The sequence below is a fragment of the Catharus ustulatus genome, chromosome 8, assembly GCF_009819885.2.
Source record: "Catharus ustulatus isolate bCatUst1 chromosome 8, bCatUst1.pri.v2, whole genome shotgun sequence".
Taxonomy (NCBI): Eukaryota; Metazoa; Chordata; class Aves; order Passeriformes; family Turdidae; genus Catharus; species Catharus ustulatus.
This window is the reverse complement of record NC_046228.1, coordinates 35918399-35931179: the sequence shown is the minus strand read 5'-3', so window position 1 is coordinate 35931179 and position 12781 is coordinate 35918399.

Sequence of the window (12781 nt, the reverse complement as noted above, 5' to 3'; positions counted from 1 at the left end):
GATTTACAAGGTCTGCAGTCATCATTGCAGTTTGCTGCATTGCTCTTCAGATATTTTAGAGGCTTGCTTTGTATGAAGTACATTTTTACTTTATGTATGGAGCGTATTGATGGATGGCTCAGTGAAACGTCCAGAGTTTGATGGGAGTCTGGTCATGAAAGGTATTGCCAACTGAGCCTGAATTTAGCACAGGAATAAGGAATTGTACTTGACAGAGTGATTAATTACACCTGATAAGATTCAATAATGCATTGTCAGATCTCTCTATGTCGTCTTTGAAATGATGGATCTACAGCATCCACAGTATTTTTCAGTGGTCATTAGATTACGCATAGAAATGGAGAGGGGTACATGTATGTGAATGTTGTGTGAAAAATGTCCTGAAGCAATTGACTGTGTAATTAACAATTGCTTCATCATGCTGGTGAGTGTTAATTGCATCATTTGCCAGAAAAAAAATAGTGTTCCCAAAAGACATTCTTTAAGCTCAGAATTAACTGCAATAATCATCTTTTTGCCTTTTTTTTTGAAGTATGTTATTGATTAAAATTACAATCAATTTCTTTAACTGACTGATAACTGATTAAAACAAGGTATATGTAATGATAACTTGTTTCAAATCTTGGCATCTATAATTCACAATTACTGTTACATCTGTTTCTGTTACATTACAAAATGCAGTTGTTTCTGGGTTTTTTTTTGGAGGGATTTTGGGGGTCAAATGTTTCAGCATTTTATGATTCTAGAAAAATAAGTAAATGAATAATTTTAAATATTGTGCTCTGCATTAAAAAACTCACAAACCACCAAATGGACATTTGCATCATCTGGTCATGCATGCCTTGCTATGTGAATGATGAATGCCCTGAAAGAAATTTTCTCTAGGTGTTTTTAACTAGGTCTCTAATTTGGGTCCTACTGCTGTGACTTTGTGTGTCTTTTTTTCATCCTTGTATTCCCTGAAGTCCAAAATGGAGCATGCTGGAGAGATTAAATGTCTCTGAAATTGGGGTTCAAACTTATTCGTGCACTCATGACCAGAGCACAATATGGCAGGGAGTATATGAAAAGTAAGTTCTTTTTGTAAAAGTCTGTCTCCAGACTGGCAAAAAGATGCCTGATGGATTTCTTTGGCTCTGCCTGATCTCTTCCAGCTCTCTGCCTGGAGCATCATCAGCGTGCTAGAGATTAGCTCTAAAAAGAGAGATTGTTCTGGGAAGTGTGAAATTCCTCTGAAGAGCTCTTAAAGCGTTGGTAGACTGGCAGAATTGTCTTTCTCCTGCACCATTGTAACAAGAAAACATTGTTGGCTTTAAATAGAAAGTTGAATCAAGTCTTCAGTCACGCTTCCTTAGGGTGGAAGCTGCAGGAGATGGTCTGAATTGGTGGAACAGCTTGTGCCAAGTACGAGGTGATACCTCACTCCCTCCTTCCACACTTGTGCCTATGCGTGGCCCTGGGAGCCCTCGGGGAGTGCTGCAGGGAGGTGACACAGTGGAAGGTGTGAGCAGTTTGCTCTGTGTCTCTGGTCGGAGTAGTCGGTGTGGCGGTGGGGCATGGAAAGGGACACCGCTGCAGAGCCAGGCACCGAGCAGGCTGGGGAGAGATGAGCAGGGCAGGAGACGCTCGGTGTGCGGTGATTGCTCAGCATCAGCTTCGGTGTCCTCCCAAGTGTCTTCAGAGCCTGGCTACCAGGATTGCTGTCTCTGCTCTTAGAACTTGTTAGGAGCAAAAGGCAGCTTTTTGTTACAGGAGAGGACATTGCTAAGCAACTGGTAGTGCAGTAGCACTCTGAAACATTTATGTGATGTTAGCTTTATTTTTTGTGTGAGTTTTGTATTTTTTAGCCAGCCTCTCCTAGTCCAAAATCTGTGTCGTTTGTTCTGAATTCCATAGCGGAAGCTGCCTGGCAGTCAGGTCTGTTCGGAAGGTATTCTGCCAAAGCTCTATGTGATGTAAGAGACTTCCGGTTCTTTCCAAGTCCATAGGGCTAATACATACGTTCTGGCATTGGTGGTTCTCATGAGCAGATTGATGCTGTTTTGGGAGATGCAAATGTCCATACTAATATTGTAAGGTAGAGATTGTAACTCTGTCATTGCAAGGGTGCTTTTTCTATTGTTTGTACCATTTTTGTGGTCTAAATGGGTGCTCATGGGCTAAATGAGACAGCTGATTCCCCTCTGTTGAGACCTCATCTCTTCATAAAAGGATCACACAGCTGGCCATAGGTTCTTAGAGTTAATATTCAGAATTTGTGGGGATCCTCACAAGCGTTTTAAATGGGGACATAATGAAAAGAGTGCAGCAGTATGGATTCTGAAATTTACCCTTTGAAATTCATCTATGTGTTTACTGCTGAATGTTGTTCCTGCTTGTCGGAGAATGGATATGTGGCTACTGAATGAAGGACCAGATTTGTTGTCAATTCCGTGTCTTCAGTGGAAGTTGCTTCTGATCTCAACTGGTGTATCTTCAGTGCAAATCAGGTGGTTTTTCTACTCTGGAGTCAGATGTAGCTTACTTCTGACATGGCATTTCAGATTCCTACACAGGCAAGAATTCTGTCTAAATACAGACATATTTGTTTCTCACTGCAGACAATGGTGATTCATATGTGTGTTATGTAACTTTTGGGGTTTTTCTTCTTCCTTTTCATTTAGTAATGCAGTAATTTAAATGCCAGCAATGCCAAAGCATCTAAAATATATGTTATTTTTAACTTTTTTTTACAAAGATTTTTCTCCAGAGTTTTTAATGTTTCATGTGTTTTAGATTTTTTCAGTATTATTTGTTCTTGGTATTAGCTTCCCTTTTTACTACCTAAAGGATATACTTCAACTCTCACACTGCAGAATTTCTAGTGTTACAGACATCTGCTTCTTATAGTACTATGTTTATGTAGCTCCCTAATTTGTGATCATGTTGGCTTGATTCTAGGGGACTGAATAATTCTAACTGTGATCTCCCCCCCGCCCTTTTATGTTTTTAATCCTCTATGGCTTTTAAAGTGTGAATGTCTGTGAGATGCAGGAAAGAACGTGTAGGCAGATGGGTGGTTTAATGACCTCATAGACTTGCAGAACTCAGTATGCAGAGTATGTGAACTGCCTGGTGCTGGCAGGCTGGTGAGCCTCCAGCAGTTGAACTTGAACTGCCAGGCTAGAAAACAAGGAGACCACTTGGATAAAGGTGTCAACAATATTAGATTTTAGGGCTCTCATTTTCAAAAGCTTTCTCACAGAGTTCTCATGGTATTCCATAACAACAGCTTGTGGAAGGTAAGAATTCCACAGCAAATCTATGTAAACAGACATGGATTGAAAGGACTGCTAAAACAAGACAATACCAGACTGGTGTATTTGCACTTCCTTCAGTCTGTTCTTAACTTTCAGGTTCACCAAAATCTCCAGAAAGAATGAGGAAAAAATTGTGCAAAGAGGTGAAACACTCTAAAAAAAAGAGAAAAGAGTGAATTAATTGGACTATTACTTTATCAAAAAGAAAAATACCAGGCAAAGGGAAGCAAAAACTAGTTTGGTTTTGGTGTAAATGTAGTAAGTGTCCAAAGGAAAACTGCAGAACATGAAATATGTTCTGTACATGGAGAGAAATATGATACAGTGGGTGTAAATTAAGCATGGTGAAATAAGGAAGGGAAGTTAAGGTGTTGAAACACTAAGGTGAAGTATGGAGAAAGTAAGAATTTGGAGAATAGGTGGCAGAATAACATTTGGCCAGGTTCTGATACAGCTGCTGAGCTGCAGAGACTGCAGGTACCTTGTGGCTTCTGTGATGTTTCTTCATCACAGGAGGGCAACATTAAACTGAGCTGAAAATTTAATAATGTTATAGGAGTGGCAGGAGGTCAATAATATTTGTAATACGAACATTTGTGACAGATCAATTGTATAATGAAAGCAATTATAACATCATTAGAAGTCTGATAACCCAATAACTTGGTGATAATTACTTCTCAGTTACAGGAAATAATTTACCATAGGAGATGCTGAAATACTAGATATGAACACTAATAGCTGTAGTCACATCTGCCATCTAATAGCAAGTTTGAATCCCATCATTCATTTGAACATTGTAGATTTTTGACAAGTAAGGCCTGTATTTGGAAAGGTAGTTATATGCATATATATGGGTCTTTGGGTCCCTTAATAACTTGAGAAATATTAATTTATTGTGTCCTTGAATAGCAGGATGATGGGAGTTGTTCTGATTTTTGAGTTTGCTTTTTTTGTCAGATCAGCATGTGCACTCGGGCGGGGGGGAGGATTGTGAATAAGTGCTTGAGGGCAGAGGATAAGAGTGAGAGTCTGCTTTTCTGAGAGCAATTAGCAAGGGCACAGGATTAAAGCCAACATGAAAATGTACCACATTTCAGTTCTGAATAGTGATTTACAACTGTAACTAACTAACTTTGGAGATGCACCCTTCCCTTTCATTTGTTGAACCTGTGTAGCTAAACAAACTAATTCCTTGAAGCTGTGCCTGTGAAGCAAATCCTGGGCTATGCTCTGAAACAAATGGAATCGTAGAATGGTTTGGGTTGGAAGGGCTCTGTGAGATCAGACAGTTCCAAGCCCTGCCATGACCAGGGACACCATCTGTTGTTCCAGGCTGTTTCAAGCCCCATCCAGCCGGGCCTGGGACACTTCCACAGCTCCTCTGGATAACCTGTGCTAGTGAGTATGATATGATTTATTATTTTTGAAACTGTCCTGTTTGAATAAAGGACAATCACCACCGTTCAGAACAGTTTTTATTCCAGAGTTTCGATGATCATAAGAAAAATTAATTTTTAGTTCCAAAAATTCATGTTTTTCTTTGCTAGCAAGTGTTTATATTGTATCTATGATGGTATGATGGGGATTTACGTGGATAGGATGCTTGGGAAAAAAGTAAGTGTAGAACAATTTGGCAGCCTTACTTCTGAACCTGATGAGGGCAATCAGTGTAAGTGCAAATGGCTTCTTATCTTATTTACTGCAACTACTCTGCTAGCCCTTGGTCTCAAGATTGCACATAGGTTGTGTTTTTGCAAATGGTTTTTTGGAGATGTTTAAAATGCTGACCACGGCTGCCTTCAAACTAGAGATTTTAAAGAAAAGTTTGATAGTGAAAGAGAAAAGTAATATTGGAGTTACAGTAATAGCTTGAGAAATTGCCAAACTTGGACTCATGGGAGATTTTAGTTATCTTCAGCTGAGTTTCTGTTGTATCTTTTTCTAAATAAATTTCCCAGTCCTTAGGAGCATGTTGGGGAGGAGGAGTTGCTGGTTGCCGCTGATTCTGGCACATTGCTCGGAGTGTAATGACACAGGAAAGTTCAATTTCATCCCTCACCTAAGTGAGGAACTTGTATCCATCAAAAATATATCACAGCTCCATGGCAGCATGTGACTCCTCTTGTGTAAGTAGCATGTGTTGCCCTTCTTTACCCCTGGGAAGAAGGTGCTGTTCTATGCTCCTGCACGTGCATTGAGAGGAGTGCACACACACACACAGAGAGCAGCCCTTTGGAATCAAGGGTGCTAAAGAGCTCAAGTTCCTCTGCAGGGAGAACAAGCCAGACAGAAACACTTTGGAGCTCCTACTGGTATCCTGTAACACAGGGATTCAGAGAGATTCCTTCTCCCACCCTTGAGTGTGCCAAAAGGTTTGCTTGTGTTTATGGTTGGAAGTATTAAAGTGCAAGCTGCTCTGGCTGATATTTGTCCTTGTACATTCATGGCACACCCCATTTCTTGCTTTTTCCTCTCTCATCTCCAGATTTTACTGTTATTTTTTCCCATTGGGTAGCTAATTGTAAAAAATAAATTATTAAAAGTCTGTAGAGCCTGCAGGAACCCATTAAAAACCTTGCTCCTCTGATGAGGATTTTCTGCTACAACTTTCAAGTGAGATTTGCCACTTAATCAGTTTTTAATTTGATTAGCATGTGGTATGTGTTTTTTTTCATTTCAAGTTCTCAGTCAACATTTCAGGAAGTACCAGGTCTAATTTATCTACATAAAATTCTAACTACACCAAGCAATTTTCTTTCTAATATGAACTTTTAATCTCATCAAGTTGGTTGAGATGCTTTTCCCATAAATACATCCTGGTTGGCATTAATTATGTTATCATATTTTAATTCTTTGTTTATGAAGATGTAACTAGATTGTAGTTTATTAGTGTGAACTGTTCCATAGAATGGAAAAGTAATAAAGTTAAGATTTCTGGAAATAATTCCTTTTTCAGTCTGTTTTCAAAATTTTTGAGATAGGGGATATGATAGGCGATATGAGTATTTTGTTGGTTTCTCTTTTTTTTTTTTTGGTTATTTTGGTTGAGGTTTTTTTGTTTGTCTCTTTTGTTTGCTTATTTGATTTCTATTAGGCTTTTTTTTTTCTTTTTTTGCATCTTCTCTCATTGAATCAAATTCCTGTTACTAAAGATGCTTGAACTGTCACACTTGGAATAGAGTAGTTAGTACTATGTGGGATTGGGATTGGCAAAGGGCATGAATGGCACTTCTTTTGTGAGTAGTAAAAATTTTTCTGTTTTTACAGGTAGTGGGAAATTGTTCACAGAAGTTGCAGGCTGCTGCTGGAACTTCAGGCACTTATGAGTGAGGTAAGGGACTTGTCTTGCCCTCTTTTTTGGTACACTAGATGTGATGTGTTTGTTTAGACAAAAATGTATTTGTGGTTTCCTTGTGGTAGTACTAAATGAAGAGATGTTTACTTTTTTCCCCCCAAGTTCTAGGACAGCAGGTTTGAAATAGATAAACTACATTCCCAGATATTTATCCTCACTTAGAGCTCATAGCTTCTGGTTATCCAAAATCTGTGTTGTGTCTGTCCCCATGTCCCCCTGCAACCCCCTCCCCACCGCAGAAATATTTGTTTGAGAGTTTTTGCTTACCTACTGTAAAACTAGTAAGAAATGGTTTTCTGTGTGTCTCTGTGTCCTGGGGTGATGTTATGGTCCTGGATGCAGTACCCTCTTGTCTGCTTGGTGCCCAGACATGAGTCCTGTACCTCTCATCTCGAAGGGGAGAGAAGGCGGTGGAGTTCTTTTGGAGCCCTGAGTTCAAAAACAAGCTGTGATTATAGGCTGTGCAACAAAGAGATATTTTCTTTAGAGAAGACACCCTTTTGGGATCCTTCCTCCTCATTTGTCTCAAAACCAGGACACCCTGATATGACATACTATTTTACATTAATCAGTGCATTAAAACTGTACTGAATTTCTGAGTGTAAAACACTGACTGCTTAGATCAAAAATCAGCTAGAGAACCTTAATGTAAAGCAACGGACAGTGTAAAGCTGTAGCCAGATTTTGAAGGCACTTCAGCCGGTGGAAGATTTGAATCTGCTTGACTGGCATAAATAGTCAGTGGAAAGAAAGCCTGGATGCTCCTTAAAATGCTTTTGGGGATAAACTGTCTTCTGGAGACTCATGAGACAGCTTCACGATTGAACCATTTCACATCGGTTTCCTCCTAACATTCTAAAGGAGCCTAAAGGTGCGGTGCCACTGTGCTTTTGTGTCAACTGAAGGGGAAGGTGAGTCCCGTTTATTTGCCACGTGTGAATAGTACTTTGCAGAAAGTGATGTGAGCACAGAGCTTTCAGTAGGAAATTCAGTGTCAGCTCATGTTCATATAGGCTTTCCTGTGTGTAAAGGCTGCTTCTCATAACTGCTGTGTGTTTCCAACAAGTTAGTTTCCAACAGTGTTGGCTGTAACTGTGGGCACTTAGGCTAATGTCCAGCAGTGGAAGGGAACACTGAGATGTTGGGACGTCTCCTCCTCCCACTCTAGCTGCAGGAGATCTGTTTTGCTTGGGTTGCCTTTGTTAAACTGCACTTACAGCTAAGGATCTGCTCATAACACAGGGTTATGCACATCCTCCTGTGCATCCTGTGGTAACACCGTGCTGGAAACAGTGAGGAACAAGTTAGCATACACTGTGTACCACATGGTTTCTCCCTCTGAGATGATTTTTGCACAGTTTTCTTCCCAGAGATTTAAAGCCACATAGTTCTTTACTATCTAATTTCTGATATTTCTTGGGTTACAGTGCTAATGTGGGCACCTGAGATTCTATAAGCTGAAGCTGGCATTAGCAGTGCAATTACATATGGTATTAGCTCAAATACTTACCACAGAAACATGGTTATGTGTTTTTATTTTATTCCTAGTCCATCTTTCAGCTTGTCTTTTGAATGACTGCAGACTAATTTACTATATGCTCACACTGCTATTGGATTTCAAAAGACACCACAGCAGGAAAAATTAGTGCAAAAAGAAAGCATTGATGTTTTGAATTAAATTAAAATGGCAGAAAATGTGAGGCTTTTAGATTAAGGATGCATAATTAAGGCTGTATGGATTTTTTTTATTCCTTTACATTCTGTGTCCAGTACGTATGTACAGTGTCTAAGTTAACACACGTCCTCTCCCCACTCTCCCCTCACAGGAGCACCCTCTCTCCAGTCCTAATCCTGAGGTCTCAGGCATTTATTTGATTGGAACTGAAGCAGCCACTACTACTTCTGAAATTCTTTTTTGGAAAAAATGACAGGAGGTTTTTGGAAATGGTTCTAAAGCATCAATTCTATTCTATTTCTTTATCCTACTTGAAAATTCACTTCTTTTAAACATGAGTAAGTAGTGAGAGTTTTCTGCCTTCAAAACCCTTTTGCATTCGTTTTCTGTTCAAGAGAAACAGTATGTGGGCCTGAATTAAGGCAGGACAAGCTTTGAAATGAGAGGCCAAATATGCAGCTTAAATAGAACCACAGAATGGTGCGTAGACTCTAAAGCATCTCCAGAAGTCATTGTGTCTAATTCTTCACTCACATGCAAGCCTGTTTACAACATTGCTCAGTGAAGTCACTGTTCAGCTTGAAGATTGATACTTCTTTTGGTTTGTGGCTTCATTGTTTCACTTTTTGACATGGGATCTGTTATAAATAAAATTGTTAGGGGACAAGGATTGTGCTTTAAAAAGGGAAACCTGCCCATTTTTTGGAACCAAATAATTTATCATCCAACTTCTGTCATAATACTCAACCAAAGCCTAAGGGAACTGTGCTATGATATTTGCTGTCATGACCAAGTGTTTGAAGTTCTCCTCCTCTTTCATCACCCATAGAGTATGAAGAGTACTGAGCAATCTTTAGGTTGGTGCATTGTAATCAACCATCAGCATCCAGATTTCTTACCAGGACATCTCATGCATTTTTCTCACTCTCATCTAGTTCACGTGGAGCTATTTCATCCAGTTGCTTTGGCAACCACCTTATGCTCCATTGAATTTTTATTATATAAAGTGTACTATTTAATGCTTGAGATGGTGTATTTCAGGGTCTTAAGTTAGGATGTAATTTATGTAAGTGTTAGAGAATAGTTCTAGATGATTTTTACTCACGCTGTCCTCTGTTCAAACAACACTTTATGACACTTAAGTAAAGGACTCCCAATATCCTGCTGTTTTTACTGGAAGCTGATGGCTGGGTCAGGGGTGACACTGTGAGAGATGTGCACCATCAGTTTGGACAACAGAAAGAAATCTATTAATAGTACTCACCCTCACTGTTTACTGTACACTTCCAGTTTCCATGGTCTCCTTTTTTTTTTCTGGATTTAGAGTTATGTGATAGTTTGTATTGTACTCCTCCCAGGAAATGTAACCAGGAAGGTCCAGAATCTAGGTATGGAGTGCAAGGAGAAAAACAACATCATGTGAGCAGCATTCTGTTCAAAGACACTTTACTTACAGCTGCTTCTGTTGCTGTGCTGTACAGTAATTTCACCATAAGGCGCACCGGACTATAAGGTGCACCGCCCGGGAGTCAACAAAATTCGCAACTTTGCAGATCATATAAGGCGCACTGGACTATAGGGCGCACTATTTTTTTGCCGCGAAGATCCGTGCCACGCTCAACAAAGTAACTAATTAGTAACGGAATCCCACAATCGTGGAGTTTACTGGCATGTGCTCAAATTGGAAACATTTTTCACAGATTGGTGTAGCCTTTAAACACAGTCCCAAACACCCTCCCCGTGTGCGGGCCCCGGCACTCCCGCCCGCCCCTGGTGCCAGCTGGTGAGGCTCGGCTCGGAGCGAGTGCCGCTCGGAGTGGCGGCAGCACAGAGCGGGCAGCGCTCGCCACGCTACGGAACCAGTGCTGCTCTGAGCAGCTGCGTTACGGAGCAGGCGGTGCGCGCCACACTACGGGGTGGGCAGCACTCGCCGCGCTATGGAGTCGGTGGCCCTCGCCGCGCTATGGAGCCGGCACCACTTGGAGTGGCCATACTACGGAGCGGGTGGCACTCGCTGTGCTACAGAGCGGGCACCACTTGGAACAGCCATGGTATGGAGTGGGTGGCGCCCGGCGGCTCTTCACTCCCCCTGCGGCCGGCGGCACTTTGCTCCCCCCACAGCCAGCAGCTCTTCGCTCCCCCCGTGGTTGGTGGCACCCGGCGGCTCTTCATTCTCCCTGCGGCCGGCAGCACCTCGCGGCTCTTCGTTCTCCCCGCGCCCGGGCCGGAGCCAGCAGCAGCTCTCTCCCTCCCCGTGCGGCTCCTGCCAGCTGCAACCGCCCGCTCTCACTCCCTCTTGCGACTTGGCACTCCTGTGGCACCGCCCCCCCTTGCGGCTCACACTTCCGGGATGGCAAATGTTGCAACTTTGTACATCATATAAGGCGCATTGGACTATAAGACACACTTCCGGGTTCAGGGGAAAATTTTCGTCAAAAAGGGTGCACCTTATAGTAGTGAAATTACTGTAATTAATAGAAGATAGCCAGGGGACACTCTCTTAGACAAACTGATTTGGGGTCATTGAACAATGGACAATCTCAGTTTTTAAAATGTCACTTTATTACCACAGTTAGGGTCAGTAGGAGCTGTGTTTAGCACTTCCAAAACCCACATCTGTCAACTTTATTCAGTGTAATAACTTTGTTTGGCTAATGTCAAGACAACAATTTTGTTTATCTAAAGCAGGTTACTAGTTAGAATTTCTTTCTGGCTCCAAGTCATTTGGATGGGTGATCCAGTCATGCATGTTAAAGTGATGAATTTTTATTAGTAGCAGAACTCACAGTTTGCCTTTACGCTACTAAGTTTTGTTACCATATTTGCAGTAAACTCTACAAAACCAAAATACCTATGGGGCAGAAGAAATACTGCAGCTAATCCAAATAAAAATTCGTGGCTAAAATATATGGATCTTGCCAGTGCTTTTAATATGGCAGCATGAGACTTTTTGCTTGGTTAGCATTATCATATGAGAACAGAAATCTTGACCTAAGAGCTGGAGAATGAATTATTCAGAGCTGATGAGAAGCAGCAAAGAAGAAAGTTTAGCTGAAGGTGAGTGAAAACGTGACCTGTTAGGAAGAGAAGTCTAGGCAGGGGTTGTGTTCGTGTCCTGCTCTGTGACCTTGAGGAGGAACTTCATCTCCAGCTTCCTCTATTACTTCTCCTGCCATTTGCTAGTCTTGGCTTTTTAACCTGTGATCTCCGAGGCAAGCATTTGTGTCTTGCCAAGGGAGCCCTAATCTTGGTTGAGGCTTTGGCATATGGCTGCAAAGCAGGGAAGAACTAGCATGGTTCGGAAGCTGAGAGAAATGATTAGAATAGCTGCAGCAGTAGTTTGTCCTTCATCCTGGCAGTAGTAGTATGCATGCCTAACGCTGACATGGGAAAATGAAGTCCAGTTGTACTTGAGACATTAATGTACTTCCTGAAATTGTAATAATTTATAGCTTTTAAAGTCATTTTGGCAGCCTGACAGTTTGATGATGGTTCTGAGCAACAGACTTGCTGATTGCTTCAAGAAGACCGAAGTTGCAGTTGTGTTAGACTAGAATGAATTAGGGAATTGAAGTGCAAAGGGACAGAACAGGGTGCTGAGAGGTCACTTTTTCTGAGCTCCTTGCAGACTTTGGAGATTTGCATCATTCTCTTTCTGCCATGTAGAGCTTTTCTCCCTTCTTTTTCCATGTTGTCTCTGTTGTCCTATTAAAACTCTGAGCTTCTTGTGCACCTTTCTTATTGAATCCTTTGCCCAGCACAACTCTCCCATACTAATTTCTGTCAGTATTCTCCCTATTCCACTGCCTCAGAAGAATGCAGCTGTTAAACACATGTTGAGAATAAACTTTCATATTTACAAATTTAGAGTTTCATTCAGAAAAACAACTAAAAATCTTATGCATGTTACATTCTTACAAAAAGGGGATTGGTTCCATCAAGAGCCTTTCAGAAGCCATTAGCTAAAGCTTATTAAAATCTGTGTCATACGTGAAACCCTGACCAAACAAAGCAGATGCAACTCCTCTGAATATCTGTCTCCTGTGTGGAAGGCTACCTTTTAACTGATGCTTTAACCTTGGCTCTGTATATGTATACTGTGAGCAAGTTAGGGTGTAGATCTCCTGTCCTTTTAGGAGGGTAACAAAGTACACCAACTGTGTTGTGAGCCAAACTCTGTAACTCCTATTATGTTTGTGTTGTAGCTTTAGTTTGTGCAAATGTTTCTACACGTGTGAACTCCTTCAAATGGCTTCTGACCTTCAGTCAAGGGAATAGACAGAAGAATTAGTCATCATTTTAGAATTGATAACACTGTGCATGCAAACACACTTACCAAGAACTGGACTGGGTAACAGAACCACCAAACTGGAAATCTGGTTCGTATGTCTTCCTGGGGAATCCCTGTAATTTTGTGAGAAGGCTAAAATCCTTATTTTCAGTCAAAGCAGT